The following is a 27,854-nucleotide window of genomic DNA, read 5'->3' as shown; positions in this document are numbered from 1 at the left end:
GATATGACTTTATGCAACCTGAATCATGTTTACTCTTTGGATTGGATTGCATGATGATCAGGTGTGAAACATTGCTTTGTATTGCCCAGGTGTCTGTGGGACACTTGCAACACCCTAAATGTCAAAAGTGATGAAGAAAAAGATATTGTTTTAGCAACATTTATTCAAAAAAAAGTTGATATGACATGAAACAGAAAAATAAAATGGCAGGTGATCCAATCTAACCATTAACTATTTTTTTCAGTCATATATTTTTCCTCAAATTTCTTTGCATAAAAACACAACATCACAAATATTCTTTTGATATGTTTTATTCGCTTAAATCATCCAGAAATTCTTGCGGCATCTACAAAGAAAACAAAAAGTGATTGTTATTGACATAAAGATGTATGTTTACCTTCTGTCCTATCATAAGGACATTGGGGGAAGAGGGGCTCTGAAGTTGATTAATAAACTAGATGCACCTGTGACCCGATGGGTCACAACTACTAGCAGTTTATCATTCACTTTATCATTTTATTTTAATTTCATTCGAAAATTCATAAAAATATTATTTTCATTGTATAAATGAATAATGCGTCTTTACTTCTATAACCATAAGAATAATAATAAAAGTAAAGAGACTTGCTATTTTGCCATCTAATTTACATAAGGGTTTATGGTGTGTACAGACATCATGTAACTTAATTGGCGACTCTTGCTGAAACAGATATTAAGATATATTAGAAAGTGGCTAAATCATTATAGAGTGATAGGAGGTGAGAGAAATACATGTATAGCTAAGTGAAAGGTGGATGATTTGTTCAGTTAATTGCAAATTTCGGCTAATTAGATCAATTAAAATGAAATATTTTTCAGGCATAACTCCATCTCAGAATATACTTTAGCATGTATTTTGTGTTATCAAGTGTCTGTTTGTTTGTGTACGTGTATATCCATCTAAAAGTCAGGAACTACACAAGACACACAATGCTGATATATTCTGTTTCAGTATTGCCTCAGGCAGAATATGAATACACTTTTTATTGTGATATTTATTTATTTATTTTTTTCAGATTCAACAGGGACAAAATTAGCCAAGGGTGACATTTTGAGCATTTTCTAACTAGATAGCATTTTAATGGTATATAAAAAAAAACAGCAAAAAAAAAAAAAGAAAGAAAAGATTGATAGAATATTGAAAGTATGAAATAAAAATCTCTAATGCACACGAATGACTATTTTCTAATAAATCCAAAAGTTCAAGATTTCTAAGAAAAATTCGACATAAAAAGAAAAATTCATAGTCCTTTAAATTCATAATAACTCTATGTCTAGATTCCCCCAATAACTAAGATTTAACTAAAATCAGACCATGATCACATGTCGTTCAGATGCTATCTAGTTGGGAAGTGAATGATTATTTTACATTAATTTTATATGCTAAACTGATATATATCTTTCTTAGAACTGCGCGCCTGTGGAACTCTGTTCCGTCTGCCTGCTTCCCACCTGACTACAACTTGGATGTGTTCAAGTCTAACGTTAACAAATTCCTAATGAACCGCCCCCTTAAGTAAACACTTCATCAAATCTCCACATTAAAGTAATGTACTTGCAATAACCCTTATCCCTGAGTGGCTTCCGGGCCTTGATAAGTGGTGAGCACTGTGTAAAAAAAAAAAAAAAAAAAAAAATCTTAAGTTTAAAATATCGGCAATCTGGCATATTAACCGATTCTAATTAGCATGAGCTTAGGGTGAGGTGCAAGTAGACGGTGGTAGCCTGATTCTTGTCTCCTGATAAAAATATGTTTATTTACTCATGATCGCCCCCAAGAACCATTAGTTTCAGAAATTGCCATAACAGTTTATGAAAAGGAAACAAATCAATAGGGATGTGCAAATTTTTGAGTAAAAGCACCAACATTTTACACACTATTAGCCACGTCATCATTTTATATTTACTGTATAACTGTGCATACTTTTTATGGAAGCCGCTAGTTGCTTTAATTGAATCAGGGAAGCAGCATATTTTTTTGCTATAGTTTATGTTAATTTTATTAATTAGAGACCTCCATATATTTGTTTGAAAATAGGCGCTAAAATCAAGTTTACCCTCTGTAGAAATCAACATGTTTTAACAATTAAAATAATTTCAAGTTTTAGTTGAATTTGCTTTTATATAATTGCCAATAGTCACTTTTAATATTATATGAAAATATTTAAAAATGTTTGAAAACTTTACTCAAAAATCTATGTTTAAAACTTCATATCATGGTGTATTGGAATTGTATTTTATTTAAATCTTTTAAAATTTAATTATTTTTTAGTATTCTGTTTTTGTTGTAATTTATCTATAATATATATTATTAAAACAAAACTAACAAAAAAGTTGATATTTTAAGAACATAATAATATTAATTTTATGTCCATTTTTAGTTACAACTTCAAGGTCAATGAAATAAATAATGAGTTTGTTATATATATATATATATATATATATATATGCACATCTTAGATAAGAGAAAAATCCAGGTTGTCCTTGACGGTCGTACATCTAAACAATATGATATAAATGCGGGAGTGTCTCAGGGGTCTATCCTTGGACCTCTATTGTTCCTAATATTCATTAATGACCTCTCCGACAAAATTGCCTCTGAGATGGGTATATATGCTGATGACACCACACTCTATAACAGGCATGACAGGAAAACAAATGAACACATATCTAAAGAAATGGCAGAAACACTAGAGGATGACCTCCAATCTGTAGTGGAATGGGGACATAAATGGATGATCACGTTCAATGCTGCCAAAACTAAACTGGTTTCCTTCAATAATTACAAGAAACCTTCTCTGCTACAAATAGCAATGGCCAGTGACTCTTTATCTGAGAGTACATCTTTCAAACTGCTTGGCCTAACGTTCACAGGAAACATAAGTTGGAACAATTACATTGAAAGCATTGCCAGGGCCGTTGTGAAGAAGGTAGGCTCTCTCTACCATGCTAGAAAACTACTGACACCTGAAAGTATCCTGTACCTCTATAAGGCCACCATTCGCCCATGTATGGAGTATTGTTGTCACATTTCGGCTGGTGCATCTGCTGTTAGTCTCTCGCTCCTAGACAAAGTTCAAAAGAGAGTTGCCAATCTGATAGGCCCTGAATGGCATCTAAGCTTCAGCCTCTGTCCCATCGACGTAATGTAGCATCCTTCTGCCTGTTCTACAAGTATTTTAATGGTGAATGCTCTGACGAACTGCAGACACTTGTGCCCCCACGACGTAGACACCCTCGATAAACCCGACAGGCAGCTAAATCCCACCCCCACACAGTAGAGATCCCTAGATGTAAAAAATCTTTCTACTCCAGTAGTTTCTTCCCCAGAACCGCTAGACTTTGGAATTCCATTCCAGGTCCCTGCTTCCCCAACTGTACTGACATGCAGAAGTTCAAGTGTAATGTGAACCGACATCTTTCTGCCCAAATCCCAACATAGTGCCCCAGTAGTTGCTGCCCCTGATAGTAGCCCCCTACACCAAAGTGGCAATGTGCCTTGTTTGGGGTGAAAATCTAATAAAAAATAAAAAATAAATGCAACTTTGTGAGTTCGTTCGTTATAGACTTAAAATCGGCTGGACTGATTTTTATGAAATTTCACACAAAGGTACTGGCTGTGCCTGGCAGTATTTTTAGCTAGGTTTTGCATCGAAATGTTTCCAACAAGTATCGACAACAGATATTCGCTATGTATTATTGTACATATGAAAATAACAGGCCATTTTTTTAGTTCGTTGCCTAGCGACGCGCCAAACTGACGCTAACACCGTTATTTATGTTATGAAATATTGCATACTACTACTACTACTACTACTACTACTACTACCCTACAGAGCGCATGCCCAGACACACACACGCACACACGACTATTACAGCGTATTTTCTCTTTCTTTCTTTTTTTTTTTTTTTTTTTGGACGACATAACTTCTTATTGTTATTCCGTTAATTTGGAAAAAATAGTTCTTCCATTTCTTCTTTATTAACTTGACTTTAATTACCACTTTATATACCATTTAGGCAGGATTGGAGTTTAGGTGTCAATTAACCTCGACACATTAACAACCCAAACCAAAAACGAAAGAGACACAAATATCCAGTCACCGCTTTGTATCCATGGAAACGCTGACCGCATATCGTGCAGTTTACAAATAATCTGAAATTATTAATATTCTAAATTTCTTTTAACATTGACCTATATTAATCTTCTTAAAAGGGTGTATCCCAGTATATTTTTTATTAGTATTTTGAATTTAAATTCAATTATAGTGATAAAAAACTCTTGGAAATGAAAAAAAATATATTGAGAGATTCTTTTAAATAAAAAACGAAACAATTTTTACTTACATTGTAAACATATAGACATATAACTTATCATAATTTAAATAATTTTATACAATACGAACAGAATTGTTCTGGTAGTTTTGCACAATTGGTGGGGGTTTGCAAGTATTCTGTACTTTCACCTAACTATTTAATTTTTTTCTTTTTATAAAAAGCAATTTTTTAAATTCTTTTATTAAAATTTTTTTTTATATACACAAAAAACACATATTGTTCCCAAAACCTTATTTATAAGTTATGGGTACGCTGATGACTCGCTTTATTCTCTGCATGTGCACCAAAACGGTAATTATTACAAGAAATCCGATGCCTTATAGCGGTACATTTACATTAAAAGAAAAATATTAATATTACAAAAAACTCATTCTTAAAACATTTTTTCATTCCATTTGTTTGTTGAAGAAATTCATACAATTTATATACCCGTAACTAAAATTTGTCTGACGTCACTTCCGTAAACAAGGGAGTGCGCATCATCAGCATTACCCAAAAATATTACTAAACTTGAATTTAAGTTCCAAATTCTTTTAAAACAATATATTCCGATATTACGCCCTGCGCGACTTAACGGAGTAGTCAAATATCACTAAAATTGAATTTAAATTAATATTATTGCCTTTCAGCGATACATTTGTATTAAACTTTAATAATTAAAGAAAAAGATTATTATTAAAATAGGTCATTATGAAAAGAAATTTAGATTATTGTTAAAAAAACAAATAAAAAACAACTTTCTGATTATATTGTTTTATTTCGAAAGTTCAGCTTATTTGTAAACTGAACGATATGCTCAATTGCTCAACTGTTTCGATCGTTAATCAAAACAAAACACAACTCATAAAAACGATGGTTTTATTGTATTATTGCTTATACATTACTTATGCATTTACGAACACTTATTTATAATTCTCTCTTTTCTCATGAAATCTCATGAATTTCGATTGAATTTTTTTTTCCGAAATTTTATAGTTTTACATATTTATTTTATCTTACACTTCATAAGCATAAAAATGGCATTAAATCAACCCCGACCAAGTTCGGGTAATACTGCTAGTGTATATATATATATATATATATATATATATATATATATATATATATATATATATAATCTAAACTCTTCAACTTTATAAAATGTTGCAATTTAACGGACCTAAATTTATTGGTTATTTCCAAGATCAGAGCTTGGAAAAAAATCAAACCACCGGAAGTGGATACAGTTGATTATGGAACAGTCAAGACACGAAAAAACGAAACCATATATTTATTAAAAAAATTACTTAAGTTTCAACACTTCTTGTGTTATCACAAAACAAAAAATAACTTAAAAAAAAAAAAAACACTCCTCGTATTATCAAATAATAAAACAATATTTTATTCGGTACTTCTGTAGTATACGGATGGTGGCTTTATTTTTGGCACGTTTAATTAAATTGTGGCCAGATGGCGCTTCTCGGTCAAAGAACAAGGAACGATAACTTTTATTTTTTGGGAAATTCTGTGGAAACTTTGTTAAAAAAATCCGATGTTACTTTAATTTAAAAATGTTTCATTTAAATTATTACTTTGTTAAAAAAAGAAACAAAAGTACTTCATAAAAATCCAATGTTTCTTTAATTACAAAATTGTTTTATTAAAATTATATTTTCCTACAGACTTTTCAATAAATGTTTTTACAATTATATATTTGATACATTTTTAGACATTAAATGTTTTGGTATTTTTGTGTTTGGAAAAATAATCTTGTTTGTTACTTATTTGCCATCGTGTTTGACCAAAAAGAAATGGGAGTTATCGCCCCTCTAACATTGCCGCCAATCTAAGTTCCTTTTTATTAAAAAAAAAAAAAAATAGTTTTAACACTTGTTTTACGACTCCCCCCCCCCAATTATTTAATTATATAAATCATATATTATAAAGTTTTATTTAATTATATAAATTATATATACATTACAAAGTCTCTTTAATATATTTTTTATTCTTTGATAAATGTAAAAAAGAAAAGTCATTTTTTGTTTCGTGATAACACAAGAAGTATCGAAAATAATATAATAATTTAATAAATTATTTTATTATTATTATCATCATTATCATCATCATCATAAAAGTGAAACATAATAAGTGTAAAAATATTTAATTTTTTGAAATAAATATATGGTTTCGTTTTTTCTGTCTTGACTCCATGACGCCATTCTGTTTCATAATCAACTATATCCGCTTCAGGTAGCTTGATTTTTCCGAGCACTGATCTTGGAGATAACCAATTTATTTTGTTTAGTTTCTGTAGCATGAAATATGGTGGGTGGGAGTTAGAACACCTAAAAAAATTCCCCTCACATGTTTAACGGAAACTGCCTTTAAAATATAAGTTAATTTAAAATTGAATACGTATCGAAAATTTCTTGAAAATCTGACCATTAGTTAATTTTTGCTAGATTTTGTAATAATTTTTTTTTTTTAACACTACTGGTGTGTTTACGGCTTCAAAACGATCACTACGTAGTTGTTTTAAGGTGTTGATAATTAAAACACGATTTTGGTCCCCTATTTTCATTATTTTCGCACGCTATAACCAACCCCCACCCCAACCAATTAATTGTTTACTTGAAGTTTCTTCTTTTTAACGGTGTAAAGTTTATGATAATAATATTCAATTACAGTTAAATCGTGTTACATATAGAGGGGGGTTAAGTCTGTGTCTCGCGTTGGAGGTAGCTACAAATCAACAAACAAATTGAAAATGTAAAGTAATGATAATACACGAATACCATACTTACACAATACTATACCGGAACAATTATAATCAGCTACTGAATCGAAAAAGGAAACAAATTAATTTACGAACTAAAAAGGAAACAATGTTAAGTAACAAAATAATAATTATTATTTTTATATTATGTTAATTAACGCACATAAAACCAAAAGTAATGCTTATTTTTGCTTAGTCGATGCTAGTTATCCCCCTGGCATAATCGTCTCTAACTACATAAGCGCCCTTTTTGGTTGAACTAACAAACGAGCCTAATGCACAATAATATACAACATTATATAAAATCAATATATTTAATTACAAAAAAGTAAATTGCACCGTTATAATAACCCCACCCCTAGGTGTATCAGAATTTTTGTAGGAATTTTTGACATCCCTAACACGAAACTGCGAATAAAATATAAAAAACTCGTAATTTCTCTTTTAAAAATGGGTTGTTTATTTTCTTTATGGATTATACTTCCAAAATAAACTATTAAAGTTGTTTTAAAAGTAATAGAAATATATTTTTAATTTTTTAAAAAACTAATGAATTTTACGAACTCAATATTTTTCAATTTTTAAACTTTAAAAATCTATCAAAATTTTTCTATTGATTCTATTTTTACGATATTTTCAGGGTCAGTGTGGAATTTTATGCTCTTTCCAATACACCGAATATAATATTTTAGACAAACGTTTTTTTTAAATTCACCCCCCCCCCATTTTCAAGTGTTTATTAAAAAGTAAATAATTAATTTACTCACCAAAGTTTTATATATCACAAATTGAAGAGAAAAGAGTCAGTAAATAATATATTCAAATTTAAAACAAAAAAAATGTAGTGTTTTTTTAGAAATTTACCTGTAAAGTTCGAAGTTTAAAACCTTTTTTTTTAAACTACGTTGTTTGTTTTTTCTTTTTCTTTTTTTAAATGAGACCATGGTCCTTGCTCCTTTTAATTGAAAAATAAATTAGGGCTTGAATTACATTTTTCGAGTAGTTATAAGCTTGGAAATACAGGGGGTCGAATAATTCACGCCTCCCATTTTGAAATGTCTATTAAAAAGTAAATAATTAATTTACTCACCAAATTGAAGATAAAAGATCAATAAATAATATATTAAAATTTAAAACAAAAAAAGTAGTTTTTTTTTTAGAAAATTACCTGTAAAGCCAAAGCCCGAAGTTTAAAACCTTTTTTAAAAAAAACAAAAAAAAAAACGTTTTTTTTTTTTTTTTTTTTTTTTAATGAAACCTTGGTTCTTTCTCCTTTTTATTGAAAAAAAAAAAAATAGGGCTTGAATTACATTTTTCGATGAGTTATAAGCTTGGAAAGACGGGGTGGAATTATTCAATATTTTTCATGAAATTTCTGCCCCCCCCCCAATGAAGCCATCGAACAAAATAAATCGAAATAAATTCACACACACACACACACACACACACACACACACACACACACACACACACACACACACACACACACACACACACGACGAATTTCTAACTTAAACTGAGTTGTTTCCCTTGCATTATATAAAAGAGCGCTAAACTATATGTACACCAGGGTCGTTTTTTGACGTGGAGAAAAGGTACAAAAATAAAAATTGTCTCAGTCGTGAAGGACTGCTCCTCCACCGAAAGAGAACAAAAAATGAAAGTGCAGCATCTGATACTACAATTAAACTATATATAAAAGCAGATTTATGATAAAGATTTTGTTAAAGGGAGACGAATGAATTTCTCAAAACGAAGACGAACGGAGTTGCTTCCCTTGAGTTAGAAGTTTTATATCAGACTGTTATGGCTATGTAATGTTAGTGCCGCCTGTGTTCCGTCATGATAAAGGCAGACGGAAGGTTGATTATATGAAGTTATCATATAATAAGAACTTTCTCGGATATGCGAAGATACGTTTTTCTTTAATAAATTAAAAAGTTCACGATTTCTAAGAATAATTTGGCGTGAAACAGATAAAATAATAATCCTAAGTCCGGCTTCCCCCAATAACTAAGATTTAAGTAAAACTAGAAAAATGGTTATATGCCCTTCAAAGTCTATCTGGTTGTGATACACATATTTGGTATTATTTATAGGCATTTCTCAATGAATGTATAGAATTTTCTATTTATGTAGCTTAAATGTCTTTATATGATCAGATTCGGTTAGCGCAGGAGTAAAGTATATCTGTTTCGATGCGAATTTAATCTTTTCTCTCCTAGATCGAGCCAAATATTAATGTGTTAAATATGTTAATATATTAAACATGGTAATCGTGAAGAAAGAGAGAGCCTGTCTCCTCCGTTTGACTATAGGTGGCGTTACTGTCTGAACACCCTGTTATGGAAGCACAAAATGTATATAATGGCACCCTTGAAATAAAAATAAATGTTTTTGTTATATTTTAATTTTAAACATGTTTTTTTTTCAAACATATTTAAGTTTTATTTTTTTTCAAACATATTTATGTTTATTTTTTTGTTTTTGCAAACATATTTAAGTTTTATTTTCCGAAACATTTACATGTTGTTGCTTGTTTATTTTCAAACATTTAGTTTTTTTTTTTTTTTTTTTTTTTGCAAGCATAAACTAAATATTTTTGAAATATTTTTCTTTTTGAAAAGTTTGCTTATGCACATATTGTACCGCGCTATTTTTAATAGTAGTTTCAAGTAAGATTCAGGTTTTACAATATATATATATATATATATATATATATATATATATATATATATATATATATATATACTCGCGGAAAAGGTAAGATTAGTGCAGAAAAATTAAGAAAAAATGTGGGGGAGGGGGTCCATAAAAAAAAACTAAAAGAAAAAAAACGTTGATTTTTTTTTATTATAAGAGCGTAAAAAATACTCGCGGAAAAACGGTTGTACCCATAAATATGTTTAAAAGAAAAATATCGCAAAAACATTTAGTTTATACTTGCAAAAAAAAAACAAACAAAAACAACAAAAAAAAAATCAAAAATAAAAAAAACGTAAAAACAAAAATAAAAAACGTAAAAAAAAAAAACGTAAATGTTTGAAAATAAACAAGCAACAACACGTAAATGTTTGGAAAAATAAAACTTGAATATGTTTGCAAAAACAAAAAAATAAGACTTAAATATATTTGAAAAAAAAATAAAACTTAAATATGCTTGACAAAAATAAAACTTAAATATGTTTGCAAAAAAAAAAAAAAGCAAACAAAAAAAAACATGTTTAAAATTAAAATATAACAAAAACATTTATTTTTATGTCAAGGGTGTCATTATATACATTTTGTGCTTCCGTAACTCTGTGGACAGACAGTAACGTCACCTATAGTTAAATGGAGGAATCAGGCTCTCTCTTTCTTCACGATTACCATTAAACGAAGAAGTGTTGAAACTAGGATAGTTTATGAAATGGGGTGTTTCAGTATGGTGTTTCGTTTCACGATTGGTGGCTTCCGTTCCGTATTTGCATCAAGTGTATCTATTTCTGCCATCTTTGTTTTGGGAGGGCAATTGTTAGAGATTGCCAAATAATGTATAGCCAAAAATATTGTGCAATTACGCATTTAAGAAACATGATCTTTCTCTTTTTTGTTTTATTTTTCGTTTAACCAAATTGAGCCACAGCAATGCGTGGCCTGGTAAGGCAGTATATATATATATATATATATATTTGGTAAAACTGGTAAGTAGTAAAACCCTGAAGAGAGTGCTCAATACTATTGCAGAGCAAATATGCGTTTTATTTTTTTATTTTTATTCATTTTTTTTTATTACTGTTTTATCTGTTTGGTTACATATGTTTCGGATGTTGGACCATGTTTACGATCCAACAGCCTCGCCAGACCTTACAGAAATGGTGCCATTTCTGTAAGGTCTGACGAGGCTGTTGGACCGTAAACATGGTCCAACATCCGAAACATATGTAACCAAACAGATAAAACGGTAATATATACATATACACACAGTTAAAGCCGAAATAATCAGCACCCTTTCAATTTTTCGTTTTTTGGAGAAAAACAAAACAAAACATTTTTTCACTAATTATTTTTTATTAAAGTGTTGATGAACATTTAAATCGACCATCTACAGATCTCCTGAAACACTTTAAGTTTATTATAAAATATTCAAAATAAATATTATTAATGATAACAAAAAACAGACGAATTCAAATTTATTGGCACGCTTTATCAATAGTCACGTGCAAAGCCTTTGTTTTTAATAACAGCTCCCAGACGTTTTTTTTATATGACATTATTAAATTTCTACACACATCAACAGGAATATTACACCATTCTTCCTTGGCGATATCTTCTAATTCCCTCAAGTTCCCTGGTTTCCTTCTTTACACGTTCGCCTTCACCACAACCCACAAGTTTTCCATTGGATTCAAGTCCGGACTTTGACTTGGTCACTTAAGGACGTATATTTTATTATCCAAAAGCCATTTCTTCTCCGATTTCGTCGTATATTTTGGATCATTGTCCTGTTGGAAGACCCAGTTGGTTCCAAGACTAAAGGCTTCTGCAGAAGGTTTAAGATTTTCAGTCAATATTTTAATGTATTGATCCTGCCACATGATGCCATCCACAGTGACAAGTTTTCCAGTGCCATTGGCCGAAAAGCAACCCCAAAACATACAGTTTCCTCCACCATACTTCACCATAGGGACTGTATTCTTTGGGTTGAAGGCTTCTCCTTTCTTCCGACACAAAAACGACACATTTCTGCTGCTCAAAATTTCAATTTTAGTCTCATCTGACAATAAAACTGAACCCCAAAGAGTTGAATCCTTGTCAATAAACTCCCGTGCAAACTTTAAGCGGGCTTTAATATGTTTCTTGGAGAGAAGAGGGGTCTTCCTTGGTCGGTACCCCTGAATCCCCTGTGACTTCAGTGCCCTTCTCAATGTCGAAACAGAAATTTCAATACCTTGATTGCTCAATTGTTGGACTACTTTCTTACCAGTAGTTTTCGGGTCATTTTCCACTTCTCGAATGATTTGTCCTACAGTTCTGCGAGAAAGTTTCTTTTTACGGCCTCGACCCGCCAAGTTTTGAATCGTATTGAAAACACCATACTTCTTGATAATGTTTCTCACTGGTGACACAGGAACTTCAAAACGCTTAGAAATGGATTTGTATCCACTACCTTTCATGTGTGCATCCACTATTTTCTGTCTAACATCAAAACTGTGTTCCTTAATTTTAGCCATCTTTGCAATCTGGTGTTATTGATAAAGTGCACGTTATTTCTAGAAGATGATGCAATACCCCAAATCATAATAAACAAGTATTATTTTGCATAAAATATCGTGAATTCTATGATAAAAATCATTGGTGCCAATAAATTTGAATTCGTCTGTTTTTTGTTATCATTAATAATATTTATTTTGAATATTTTATAATAAACTAAAAGTGTTTCAGGAGATCTGTAGATGGTCGATATAAATGTTCATCAACACTTTAATAAAAATAATTAGTGGAAAAAATTTTTTCTCCCAAAAAACGCAAAAATTGAAAGGGTGCCAATAATTTCGGCTTTAACTAATATATATATATATATATATATATATATATATATATATATTAGTTCAAGATTAAAAATATCTCAAGGTAAAAAACCATTGTCTTTCACGAGGTTGTTGATAGTGCTCAATAAAAAGAGCAAGATATTATTTTATTCAGTTAAGGTAATGGTAATTTTGTATACCTAAATTGAATAAAGTAATTATATATATATTCGAATTGTAACAAATAAATATTAATGATATGATTTTTCAGCTTCAGTGCATGTATATCATTAGTTATCATCCACAAAAGCCAAAGATGTAGTTAATTTACGCACAAGCTTTTATTAGATGGCTTTATACAAATATCTGAATGGTCATTATAGTACGTCTTATACGTGTTTCGTTGAGTAGCAAAAGGCTACTAAAATAGATGTTCATAAAAAAGTTGCGTTTATAATGGAACGAAAATAGAATTTAAAGCAGAAAAAGAACTTGCAGGAGACGTACTATAAGGGAAATTCAGATGTTTGTATTAAAAAAAACAAAACAATAGAAACTTATGAGTGTGAATTAACTACATCTTTTGGCGCTTGGAATGATAACTAATGAAAAAGAAAACTCATTTAGCTCAATATTTGTTACAATTCGAAATATTATTTATAAAATATATACCTCAATGATATATATTTCCTTATAGTTATAAGCTTTTTTTGCTTACAGTTCAGAGGAATCCAAATAGCGATTCAGCTTGAAGCACTGAAAAAAAAGAAAAGAAAAACATTATGTATCAATTCATTGTCCTATGGAACGTTGTATCTCTTAAAACGAACAAAAAAAACCAACACACACACACGCACACGCACGCACGCACGCACGCACGCACGCACGCACACACACACACACACACACACACACACACACACACACACACACACACACACACTTCAGTATTTTACAATACGATTCATTCAGTTAAAGTTTCACAAAGCAAGATTACAAGCAAAAAAACGAAAATTTTCCGAATGCAAATTTCATAGTTTTACGAAATCAGTTACAACTCTAACAGCAATACTATACAAACAACAGCAGCGACAGCAACACGCCGCCATTAACGATGTTTTGAATCCATTTTTGACTTTTTAGTTCGGCTCTGATTGGCGCAACTATTTAACTTTGTTTCTGGTTTGCTTGCTCACAGGAGATTTATCCTGATTAGAGATGGTTTCCAGAGTTTATAAAAGACAATGCTCAGTATGATTTCACGAACGGCATAATTGTCAGTAGCTCATAAATTTTCTTACATAATTCCTTTCTTCATTCTGATACTGTCTTAACTTTCGACTACCTAAATAAATATATCGTATAGAAGGCTTGGTTTTCCTTTTGTTTGACTACCTTTGTTATTACAGAAAATATAAGTTGGTCTTACAGTCAGTTAAGATTTGCATACTTTTTATGACCACTCTATATACATATTTTATCATATTCATATTTTTTTAATTTATATTTTTCATACACTCACATCGTTTTTTCAACACAGACGGTAAAAAAGCAACATTTCAGTGGCGAGTTTAGTATGCCATTGTAAAATTACAGATGTCTCGGCACGAAACTGTTATCGAATATATCTTAAATAAATGAATAGATGCAGAAGTTGTAAGCATTTCTTGCACCAATGGTAAAGTAAAGACGGTCTATTTCAAATTAATCTAACTTTAGACAATAGATACGCCATCTTTTTATATATACTGCCCAACCGTAAAGTACGCTTAAATACTATATTTTAATTAATGCAGATATCGTATTTATTATTGTAGATACAATTCTCTATAGATTATTGAATTGTACCTAATATATAATAATGCTTTCAAAATTAAAAACAGGACTTGCGTGCTATCAATTAGAATCGAAACAAAAACTTATAGCTCTCCAGCCTTATATAGCGTATGACCTAAATCCATACGTATACAAAAACTGCAAAAGAGAAAAAAATGTTGTTTTAACCTATAACATTTAATTAGCGCATGTGCAGAAAAAAAACGTGTATAGTCAATTTACACCAGGTCAAGGCCATAGTTATTTACACCAGGTCAAGGCCATAGTTTTGTTTTCAATGTTGTTCCCTTTCACGATTATTTTACCGGCAAAAAACAAATCGAAAATGTGGTACAGGTTCGAATAAATCAAATTTCTACTCTCTACACCAAACACTCAGAGAAAGTTTGGTGGAGACTTTTCGAACACGCACCGAAAATGTTCAGGTTGGTATTGGGTTTAAATCATTGCAAACGTAACACCCCCAGTTTTCGTTAAGACATGCAATTAGAACAAGGAAAACTCTGATGTAAAAAAAACAAAAAGCAAAAAAAAAAAAAAAAAAAGACAAAAAAAACAAAAAAACGAGGTCTACTATCTGCTCTGTCTTGTGGCAGCCATTTCACCGACAAAAATAGCAGCTGTAACAAAAATGTGGTTGGTTCTGCACAAAGCCTTCAATACTATAAACCAATCGTTAGTGTGGATATCCGAGCAACTTAAGTTGTAGTGGAGCTCAGCTCAGCTCCACTACAACTTAAGTTGCTCGGATATCCACGCTGGAGCTCATATGTCGAAAGCGACGATAGGACACACACACACACACACACACACACACACTAGTGTTTCATCCTTTCGGGAATCGTCAGTGCAGGGTGTCACGATTACTGTCGGTCGGGAGATTCGAAACCGGCAACAAAGCGATCTCTGACTCCATTAACAAGGAACATATCCACACGGCCACCGTTAACCGCGAGAAATACAGATGAAATTTAAACATTTATTTTTAAATGTCAAGACGGTGATAGTGATCTAATGATTATGACATCATGATCTGCGCGTGTAAGCTTAAGTAACCGACTTTTAACTTCAACTTAGAGTGCCTAGCAATAAGAACCGAATTCTTAAAAGGGCTGACATAATTATTGCTATAATTATTTTTTTTATTAAAATTATATATATGTGTGTGTGTGTGTGTGTGTGTGTGTGTGTGTGTGTGTGTGTGTGTGTGTGTGTTTACGGTATACAGAATAGATTTATATTGTGCTTAAGTAACTTACCTTGATTTCTGATGCGACGTCCAGTTGCTTGATTAACTATCAAAGAGAAAGAATACAAATAACTTAATCTCGTCTGTTTGAAAGGGAAGGATGTTCTCGATCGATATCTGTATTAATCAATTTCAGACAGAGATCGATGTATGTAGAAGACTGACATAAAAGCGAGTAATTAGTTTTATTGAACACTTACTGACGTACGAAAAATAAATGTTAGTGATGAGATAATTTCAAGGGAGGTAACTCTAAAATAGCTGACAATTATCGCCCATGCTTTAAAATAAAGTTAGAAATTCTTAGTCTTAGCTTCATTAAAAATAATTTATCGCAATGGCGACGTGCGATTAATTTCACTGAAATAATGAATTAGTTTGATGGATTATTAAAGCAAGTTTCAACATTTCTGTTGATGAGATAGCAAATACAATGCAAGGAATACGATTTTCCAAATTAAATAAAGTGAACACGTATACCACATTTTGGTAGTCGGAACATTATGCGACGAAAAATGACGATAAATATTGTTTTATATTTTTTTTTGTTAAATATTAGTAAATGAGGAACCATTTCATATTAAAATCTATTTAGTATTACGGATATAATTTTAAGAAGAACACGCGTTAAATGTGTTCACATGTTGAAATAATCACCAACAACCGTTTGTACGAAAACCCCATTGTTTTTTTTTCTAGCTATCATTTCAGTATATGCACGTATTCTAAGCTTAAGTTTACATATTCTTAAGTTTACAAGCGTAATACTAAATAGATTTTAACTCGAAATGATTCCTCATTTACTAATATTTAACGAAAACAAGATAAAACAATATTTGTTGTCTATACACAATTTTAATCGCATAATGGTCAGGGTCAGGTCACTAAACTGCGGGTTTACCAACATTGCGGTAATCATTACTATTAGCAAAATAGATTATTTCTAAGGAAACAAGTGAAGCATGCATAATCCCCCGTGAGTGCACAGTGAACAAGGCATAAAATAAAAAACAAAAAAACGACTTAGTTCAGCATTTGCACCCCCTCCATTTAGCCCCAAAATCCTCAGGGGACGTCAAATCCTGGTGAAAATGAACAAACGGTGCAGTTTTATGCCTTAATATATGTAAATTTGAGTTCTGTACTAGCAGTGTCAGAAACCGACCTTAAAAATGCGTGAAAAAATGGTATAATTCGACCTCCTATCTTTACAAGCTTATAACTACTTGAAAAATGTCATTCAAACCCTATTTTTTTTCAATTAAAGGAGCAAAGACTAAATTAAAAAAAAAATAACAGGTTTAATAGCAAATTATGCAATATTTGTTTTTTTTTAGATCGGTTTTCTTTAAAAATGATTTGAAGAAAATCAACGAAATTTTACTTACTTCGATTATAAAAAATCGATATAAATTCCAAAAAAATCACTTACCTATGAAAAATACTATTTAATGTGTATTTCCATTCTTCATTGTTAAGAATTTATCCATATTTATATTTTAAATTCCATTTAGTTTTTTAAATAAAAGAATTTTTTAAACAATTATTTGAAAAAGGCGCCATTACGTAAGCATTTTTACGTTCTTATCGAAAAATCGGAAGTACTGGTTTGTTCTTGTTTAGAACTACGGATGGACAGAAGGAATGAAAACCCACACGTTCGTGTTAGCCGTCAAGCCTTGTTCTTAAAGAAATATATGTTCCCATAGCTGAAAACTAGTCAAATTTTACTTATAAGTTTTTGCCTTAAAAAAAAAAAACAGTCGAGGAATTTCTTTTCTTTTCTCAAAGAAATATATAAATTCTTGATTTAATATATTTTAATTCTTCTTTATCGAGTGAATTTTTTTAAATATCTAAAAAAAAAAGAAAACATTGAATGAAATAGAAAAAATGGTCGTCAGCATTCAATACTTACTGAACAATATAAGCAGAACATAGGCTTCCCATTAAAAAAAAATCAACGTGGTTAAATAAAAAAAAAAAAAGTTTTACACTTTGGACTTTACAGGTAATTTCCAAAAAAACACTTCTTTTTTGTTTTATGAATTAAAACAAAAAAGAATATATTATTTATTGATCTTTTATCTTCAATTTGTGATATATAAAACTTTGGTGAGTAAATTAATTATTAAAATTTTAATAGACACTTCAAAATGGGAGGGGGAGTGAAGTAAAAAAAAAAAACGTTTGTCTAAAATATCATATTCGGTGTATTGGAAAGAGCATAAAATTTCACATTGGCCCTGAAAATATCGTAAAAATTTAGCCAAAAGAAAAATTTTGATAGATTTTTCAAGTTTAAAAATTGAAAAAAAAAAATTAACTCGTAAAATTCTATTAATTTCATTACGTAAAAAGAAATGGCTGCATGAAGGCGAGCCGGCACTTTGTAAACCCTTTTTTTTTAAAAATAAAAAATAATATTTCTATTATTTTTTTAACGACTTTAATAGTTTATTTTGGAAGTATATTCCAAGAATATTAAAGAAAATAAACAACCCACTTTTAAAAGAGAAGTTAGGAGTTTTTTATATTTTATTTGCAGTTTCGTGTTAGGGATGTCAAAATTTCCCCGAAAATTCTGATACACCTAGTTCTGCACCATGCAAAAAAAAAAAAAAGTAATGACTAAGTCCAATTTGCCCCCCCCCTCATTTAGCCACCAAATCCCCAAGGCCTCTTAACATATTTAAATTTGAGTTCAACATCGTGCAAAACTGCTAAATAGACATACACAGAAAATTTTGCACCAAGATGGTAAAATAGTCCTAAAAATGGAATGTATTTATTAGCCCTAAAAGAGCCCCAGGGGCACACCCAAGAGTTATCGCGAAGTATAAACAAACACAATTCTAAAAAAATCAGTTAGTCACAAATTTTCAGAAAGTTTTATAAAAATCCAAAGCATTATTTTTTTTTAATAAACACAAGAGTGTCAATTTTAGCCCTTTTAACCTGAAAGGCACCCCTGGGGGGGGGGGATACCGAAGCTTTCCCGGAAAATTCGTTCTGTTACTTTTTTTTTTTACTCATATCATGTTTGTGTAAAATTTCCAAAAATTTCAGGGCGTAGTTATTGAGAAAAGTACGAACGGACAATTATTCATTTTGTCGGGGGACCAATTAACCAAAACAATTTATTTTGCGTTGTCGATCATTTTTGACCTGTTTGCGTTGTTAAGTATTCAATACAATAGTTTTCATCCATATCGTGTCCCAGCTCTTCTCTCTTACTATCTGCCTCGGAATAATGAGACCAGCAGTCCCCCCCCCCCCAGTCGGTAGAAAGATCATTGATCAAGTGGTTGAAAAGAGACTCAATATTTAATTTTGTTCATGGAAAATGTCAATCTACAATTATAATTAACAACTTGCTGTGTGTGTGTGTGAGAGAGAGAGAGAGAGAGAGAGAGAGAGAGAGAGAGAGAGAGAGAGAGAGAGAGACACACACACACACACACTGCAAGGGAGATAAATATGTAGGTTTTCATTTGTTCTGTTTTGTCTCTAACATTCAGGTAATGCTTTATTGGTAAATCTATATATGTACACCGTTTACCAATTCACCTCCAAATAAAATTGAAATTCTACATTTTGTAGGCGATTACACGTAAACACTCTGAAAAAATCGGGTGGCAAAAAATATCGAAACAATTATTTTAGAATTTAGAGTAGGAAATCTATGTATTTTCACTTAACCATTTAATAGACAAAAGAAACGGTAAAAATTTAGTTTAACGTGAAAACACGAGATAAAAACAGCACAGTATTTTCTCTGCATAAGTATCAATCTATTCTGGTGCTGTTTTACAATTTGTCGTTGTTCTGTTGGTTTTAACGCCATAAATTATGATATGGAAACAGAAACGATTCTCTTAACAGTCGCGTAAAGACTACATTTTGTATGATTAATGTTATCAACTTCGTTCCATTAAAAAAAAATCGTCGAAGCTTTCTTTTTTAATGTTTTGAAGTAATAAAAAATATCGTTGGTTTGAGCGTCCTAAATGATGAAATGAAAAAAAAAATGAACGGATCTCTTAGTAAAAGAGATATGTCTCCTTAAGAACACTGACAAATCGTAAAACAGCGCCATCAGTTTCACATATAAATTTAACGTAAAATGATCACCGATTTCCAGACCAGTAGCTTTTAACCGGATAGCATTTTAAGGACATATTGTTATAGTATACCTTGGATATATAAACCGTTATACACCCGCGTTTTGTTGTGAACCTAGGTTGGTTAATCCTTTCGTCGCCGCAGTAATCATTCTACGATTTGTTTTTTTGGGTTTATAAAGGTTTATTTAAAAAAATAGGAACAGAAAACTTCCTACATATGTGTGCGTCAATAAAGAAGCCAACGGCCATGTTGGTAAAGTTTTCGGTTGCCCGTTCAAATAAACTCCGTTGTTTGTGTTTTGGGTCTGATCGATGACATTTAAAGATGTGATTACTAGAACTTTAGCAGATGAGGTATCTGCCGTTGTATCTGGTTAATATGTGATACCTCTGTCCAGATAACGTCAACATTACACAAACCGCAAGCCTTCATATATATTCAATTCGATCACCGAATTCTTTAATATTATTTGTTGTAAAGTATACTGGCACTTAAAAAAAGAAGATTTTTATCCACCTCAAACAAGGCAAATCGACAGTGAAACAAAGAGAAGGCTAGTGTGGTTAGGGACCAGGTTTTAAGAAGGCATCCTAAGTGAGGAGTTATTTTTGTTTTGTGTTTGTTCACACTAAATATACATTTTTGCATGTTAGTACAGCCGAGGAAACATGGAACAGAGAGGGAATTCCAAAGGCAAGCAACCCGACAATAGAAAATATTAAAGTAGAAAATTTTCTGGTATCTGAGAACCTCAGTAAAGGGGTGCGATTTTGCTGCTAGTCGAGTTGGTCAGAGTTATTTACATTGAGAGTGATACAAGTGCAGTTTGTCGGAGTACATTTCGTGGAAGTACTTGTAAACACGCGCGTGCACACACACACACACGCACGCACACACACACGCACACGCACACACACACACACCGGGATATAACAGTGCAGTGATGGAACAGGGGCTAGAGCCTAATAGTCAGTGCGAGACCTATAAGGTTAAATTGTATTTTGCACCCTTCTGAGAAGAAGAGCCTAGTGGTTGGAGCGCAAGCCCAGATATGGCAACAATACTCCATACATGGGCAAATGGTGGCATTATAGAGATATAGGATACTGGCAGATGTGAGAAGTTTTCTCGTTCGATAGACAAAGATTGTACATTCTTTGCAGCAGACTTGACAGTGTCTCCTCTGTGTTTATTCTAATTCCTGTTGCCAGAGAATGTAACCGAGATTTTGTGATAGAGATTTTGTTAATCATTAAAATGACAACTTCGGTTCCATGCCTGTCCGTTCATTTTGTTCCTTGTCACCTAGCTACTTTCTCCGTACCTTTCCATCTCCTGGGCAGACTCGTTCTTTTTAGACAGGTCTCTCTAAATGTTGCTTTGTTGTTAATTTAAATCATAAAACTAAGAATATCTTACTAAACATTGTAACTTCAATCTAAGCCGGAAGTTTTCCCTCAGTACCAAAACCAACAGGGTCCAGGCCATCGTTGAGATGGCTCAGTTTCCTAGTTTACTGAGGTATGTTGCTAGTCTTATGTAGTTCTAGGAGGTTCACCTTCACAGGCTTTGCCTTCCTCTTTTGAGTATGGGTTAGTTTATTACGAATCGCCTGAGATATTCCTATCAGTAAATGCTTATGGAGCTGTACAGGCATTTTCTTCCTCTAGGACGCTGACTCTTCAATCCCACTTTCCGACCCTTGTGTCACATCTTCCGGTTGAGATAAATATCGACTAAACCTTGCAATAATAAACGTCCACAACATGTAGGCATTGTTTGGTAAAAACAAAACAAAACAAAACAAACAAAAATAAATAAAATAACAACAGAAAAGCATAAAGTACTTACCATATATTGTAGGAATAAATTTCTTCAGTTTTTCATCATAAGCTCGTTCTGTGAAAACAAAATGTATAAGCAGTAGACGTATCGTTGTTACAAAAGTAAAGCCTCCTGTATTTTTACTTAAAAAGTTGAAAAGCTACGAAGACGGGAGTAATATCATTAAAACGTGCGACCTTTTGTGCTCCAGAATTTACTTTTCTACAATTCTCAATGCACCTTTACTAAGAATTAAATGATGCATTTAGTCTTCTGACGCATGTCCATAACGGGAGTTGCTTTCTTAGAGTCTTATATCGTCAATATCTGCAACATAAAGATGAAACTTTCTGGTCATGAATGAATAAGTTCAGTTAGCATAACAATGCAATTTGCAGTCCCCTCTGATCTATTTGGGCGGAATAAAAATAGGCGGCATTGCTTTAGGGAACGTCGCTCATATTTAATTATATTAAAAAACATATAAAAAAAAAACAACAAAACGTGGATTCTGACATTCAAGAAGTTTTAGATGAAGATTGATAATTTGGATTATTTGTATTAATCGAACTATTATTATCATCTTAATGTTTTTTTGCAATATTTTAGCCGATGTAACCACCGACTTGATGCATTTTTTTTTCGAAATTGAGAATCTCCTAGTGAAATTTGTGTAGCAATCCGTTTGAGGTGCTACTTTTCTGAAGGTTGCTAGTTCAATCCTTACTACAGTCGATAATAACATAAATTATACTTCTATTCGATAAGGACTGACGAAATGAGGACAATTAATAATTCTGTTCAGGTTCCCTAATTCGACTATAAGGTTCCTAAGTTCGAAAAGATGCACTCGAAGGTTACAATAACTACCAGGATGAGTACAGTAGTCCGAAAATCTAAATAATCCATAATACATAGGATATTGATGTTAATCTATGTATCATCATCATCATCAGCAGCAGCAGCAGCATAGAAACTATCTATATAATATACTAATTCTTGATTGGTTACTTGTATCGAACTTTAACCAATCGGAAATTGTCTCTTTGAAGCCGGGCACATGATCATGTTTTCTATTTAAGCAAGTGCGCGTAAGATGCCTAGACAGAGAGTCAGTGAGAACCTAAACTTACTATATGATCCTTTGTCAGTTGTAACTAGGGCTAGGACAACAGCATATTCTTTTCATTGTTTTGACTCTTGACTGTGTATCCGTTTATATCTTATATGCTTTTATATAGAGTGATGTGGTTCTCGGTTGATTAACTGTGTCGGATATATACTCGATAGTCAAAACAATGAAAAGAATATTCCGTTGTCATAACCCTAGTTATAACACATATTTTTGGCGCGCAAACAAACTCTGATTTTAGCCTCTGGCAAAACAATACGCCACAGTCATGAATTTGCTTCTCAACAAAGCGACACCTTGTAAGTTTGACGAACTTACTACTCAAACCTACGTACGTGCGTAACAACTGAACTCAAAGATTTAAGATCAAACTCATGCGCCTATTAGTAACATCAATATTATGCTTGTGAATCATGGGCCCTAATAGCAGAGACTGAAAAGGGAATTTACGCAGTTAAGATGAAGTGCTACTATAAAAATACTTGGCATTTCTTACAAACTAGCAGAGGTACCCGGCGTTGCCCGGGTGTTTATAAGTGTGTGTGTTGGGAGGGGTTAACAGCAACAACAGCAACAACAACAACAAAAATTTTGGTAGGTAGGTAGGATCGAACCAAGAGCCTTGAGGCGAAGATGAAAAATAAAGTGTGAAAAAAACTGACATGTTTACCAGCTCGGCCAGCAAGGGAGAGTAACAAGAAAACGTTTAAATTTATTCAGGAATTAAAAAATGAGGTCAAATATCACACCATAGAAATCGCGGAATTAACTCTTACTGCGAAGCAGTTTTTTTTTTTTTGAGGTTGTTTACACAAATTGACAGGTGCGTGATTTTGAATTTAATGAGGTCAAATAGAAATACCGCAGTTAACTTTCACTGCAGAGTAGTTTCTTTTGGGTTTTGCTTCCCCAAGATGTTGGGGGGGGGGAAACCCGCTCCCTATAAAAAGAGAAGTGTCTCAAATGAATAGCAATTGTCTGATCAAAAGCTGATTGCTTTCTGGACGTTCCCGGCACGAAAGCCGGGAAGAACGCCTTCGCTTTAGATTAGTTTCGATTTTATACGAAAAAGCCGAATGAATACGAGAGGAGCCGAAATAGAAGAATTTTGTAAAAGTCGATGTAAATAAATCTAGACGCTCGCTCGCAAATCCTAGATATTATGATTTAGACGGTCTATAAAAAGTTCTAAGAAAGAGTACGCCCCCCCCCCCGATAATCCCGGCGAAAAAAGCCTTCGCCGGACATGCAAAAAAAAAAAAAAAAAAAAAAAAATGCACACACACTAGCACACACACATTTTCGCTTTTATATATATAGATAACACTTTACAAATGAGAAAGTAACTAACCGAATAAAGCAAACTTGTGAGTCCTATGGAAATCTTTTAGCCACTGTAAAGTGGCGCAAATTATTGTGGTATGGTTATTTAACGAGATCAACAGAATTTGCTAAAACAACAATGCAGGGGACAGTAAGGAGAGGAAAAGACGTTGAGGACAGAAGAAGAGATGGGAGGATAACATCAGAGAATAGACGGGCCCGAGTCTCAGTAGCATCATCACAATAACACAGGGCAGACGAGAGTGGAGAAAGAGCTGGCGAGAGTTTCTGCAGAGCCCCGTCTCCCGCTTTGGTCTACCAGACTACGGGGATAGATAGATAGATAGCTAGATAGAGTAACACTTTCGTCGTCTAAACCTTTGAGCATTTCTGAAGCCTTTTCTTAGTTTTCTTCTGTTTGTTCATCAAGATGCAAAGTTGGTAAATTATGTTAGAATAGATTTTGTCATATTAATTGCGTCTTTTTCTACATATCAATTTCACACCGCCACAGTTTTCGTAGCAAGTCAAAAAACTACCGTAAAAAATTGTGATTGTTTAATGATGATGATATTCATGCTGCTACTGGTGGGGATGATTTCATAATTCTAAAATAAACCCTCTCACTGTCTTCAAAAACTGAGTGACTAGAGGAGTAGAGAAGCAGTCCTTACTTCGGTCGGTCAAAAAAATAACAAAAAGACAAAAAACAAGCAAAAAAAAAAAAATAAAAAAAATAAACAAACAAAAAAACGAACTTACAAAAAAAAAAAAAAAGAAACAAAACAAAAACAAGTCACAAAACAGAACAAAAAACCAACAAACAAAAAATAGAAAACAAAAATGAAACAACAAACAACAACAACAAAAACAATAAGCATAGAAAGAGCAAGAGTAACAAGCGAGACGGAGTAACATCAAAACAAAACAATTTTTCTTTGCCTTCGGGACAAGATCACAGTGTAGTATCTGTTCTTCAGATGCTCCACTTCAATTTCTTGTTCTCTGTCAGTGGAGGAGAAATCCTTCACGACTGAGACAATTTTTTATTTTTGTTCCTTTTCTCCACGTTAAAAAACGACCCTGGTGTCTTACTCTGTCCCGTGGGGAGGCATAGTAAATAGGTACTCTGTCCCGTGGGGAGGCATTGTAAATAGGAACAAGCGAGACGGACACATAACACGGCGCATCAAAGTGTAGTGTTTGTTCTGATACCGCACTTCATCTTTTCTGTCTTCAGTAAAATGATTTGGCAAGGGAACGGTTCAGTTCTCGCTTGCCTAAGCTGGATAACGCCGAGAAAAAAAAAAAGGGTACAAAAGACACACAAGACTGAGATGAAGATAATGAATGCATTGAATCATTAAATTAAACAAGAATAACGAAAAGTCCTTGCAAAACTAATTTTGTTTGCGGCGTTAGAAATCCAACTATAATAAAAAAAGTTCTTTTTTGTCCAAGAAAATAGATGGCACTCAGAATATTCAGATTTAGGTAGTCGAGTTCAAAGTAAGGAGTAGAGGTTTCCTTACATGTTGACTGGACACGACCCCATTTGAAAAGGAGAAAGAATCGGCGGTTTTCACATTCAGTCCGACAAAATTGGATGTCGACTGATTGTTCAAGGAGAATCGTTTTGGTTGATTTTTTAAAATTTTAAATAGAACGGGTGGGTAAGAAGAGAATTATTTTATGGGAAAAAGAGAAGCAAACCTTTTTTTCTTATATCGGGCAGTAAAGGCGAAATCATTCTATACGTATGTAATTTAAATTTTTTCCCAGTCCAGAGTACCGTGTTTTGAGGAACTGGATTTTTTCCAATTTTAAAAACTGACCTTGTGTCTAACTCTGTCCTTGTGAGAAAGCAAATAATTAGACCAAATAAACAGTGAAACACTTCATAAGTCATTAAAGAACTATATTCGCAGCAATTGAACGGCCATTGCGCCAGAAGGAATCGGAACTGGTGAATAGCTAAGGTGTACTTTTCCTCCATGATAATGCCAAGCTGCATGTCGTACGAATGGATTAGAGACTTTGTGTCATCCACTTTATTCACCTGACCTTGTACCATCCGATTACCACCTCTTCCACTCTCTGGGTAATCATCTTTGTTGGAAATACTTTACCACTGAAGTAGATTTGCCCCAAACTCTCACGAACTTCATTACGTAGAAAACTATCGAAAGGGGATTGAACAGAGGGAGACACGTTGGCAGAAGGTGCTGGATGCCAATGGCGATTATTTCGAATGCTAAATATGTTACACAATCGTTTTCTTGTATTCCTTAAAAGCAGAAATACTTTTTTTGGTTATCTAGTAATTACGCACGAGCGCGCGCACACACACACACACACACACACACACACACACACACACACACACACACACACACACACACAAACAAATAAACATCAACTTTTAGATGAAACGGATAAAGGTAGAATAATCTAGAGAATTTACTAGATCATCTACGTCCTCAGGAGGTTAGAGACAAAGTCAGGTAGGGGCTGAAAAGTGTAATGTGGTCCACAAAAATGCATGAGCAACCTGTACACCTCACGTGATTAGTAAGAAGCTAACTCCCTCTCAAAAAAGAAGATAAAGCCTGGGAAGATGGCCCTTCAGAATCACATAGAATCATATCTCAGTCCGACATAAGAAAGACCACCTAGCTTAAAAAATTACCCAGCCTCTTTCGAACTGATTGTCAAAGACGTATTCTTAACTGGTATTAAAAACAATGGAAAGAACGTTGTTGCATTTAACGACCCGCGCTATTTTTAAATAAGGTTTTCAAGTCAACATTCAAGTTTTACGATATCTTTGTTTGTTTTTTTTAGTAAATTGTTAGGTGAAAGTACAGAATAGTTACAAAACACCATACCCTCTCCATGTTAAATAATAGGTTTCTAAATAATAACGTTATTATTTCAGTGCAGGTCATTAAATGCAAAAGTACCGAAAGGATAATTCCATAATATTATTCACAGTTATCGAAAAATGGCTGATTTTTCAGTAACATAGCAACATTTTTGGCTGCAAACTTGCAAGAAATTTAGCGTGTAACGGAAACATATACAATCTAATTATGAACATTCTCTAACCAACAAGAAAAAAAGATTCGTACTCCTGCGCAAAGGCGTATGCGAACATATGCCATATTAAGTTGAAAATAATGACATTACGCGTATATAACGTGGCGTTCAACAAACCTCGTTTCGGCATAGGAGCAGCCATTGTTTGGAGAGCGATGAGGCTGAAGAGCAGGAACAGCGCGAAGGAAGCCCGTGAAATCATCTTCTTTTATGCTAATTCACTATGCACCCAAAACGGACAGTAATCAAACGCACACTGACCACACGAAGCGCTGCTCCGTCGGCTTTTATGCGTCTATTTCTATCGAGGTACCGGGAGGGGTGTGTGTGGGAGAAGGATAGTGTGAGGAAGGAAGACGAGTGCGCGATACAGCCACTCATCGGCTACAGGTGTTTGTTAAGGTTTCATGGAGACAGTACAGGTGCAGTCTTGTTAGGAACACTTTGAACTCTTCAACGCAACCGTCTTTTTTTCGTTATTGACCTCCGATGGGAGAAGAGGAGGGTATAATAAGCAAATAAAAGTAGAGAAGGGGGAGGAGGAGGAGGAGGAGGAAAAGAGTGAGTGGGAGAGAGAGAGAGAAAGGGAGAGAGAGAGGTTGACGTTGAGGCTCTCTTTCT

General features: G+C 33.0%; 1 long non-coding RNA gene across 1 annotated transcript; it reads right to left on the bottom strand.

Annotated features, from left to right (window-relative positions):
* Positions 1-143: 143 nt before the first annotated feature.
* On the bottom strand, positions 144-27,645 carry LOC145259138 (uncharacterized). Its single transcript, XR_013864131.1, has 5 exons — positions 27,351-27,645; positions 21,707-21,754; positions 15,738-15,773; positions 13,361-13,398; positions 144-346 (listed from the first exon to the last, which is right to left on the bottom strand). It is a non-coding gene; the product is annotated as an uncharacterized LOC145259138 (long non-coding RNA).
* Between the last annotated feature and the right edge of the window lie 209 nt (positions 27,646-27,854).

Source organism: Euprymna scolopes, chromosome 3 (genome assembly GCF_053919585.1).
Source record: "Euprymna scolopes isolate OS-2025 chromosome 3, ASM5391958v1, whole genome shotgun sequence".
NCBI lineage: Eukaryota > Metazoa > Mollusca > Cephalopoda > Sepiida > Sepiolidae > Euprymna > Euprymna scolopes.
The sequence above is the reverse complement of the archived record's forward strand: the minus strand, read 5'-3'. Positions and strand labels throughout refer to the sequence as shown.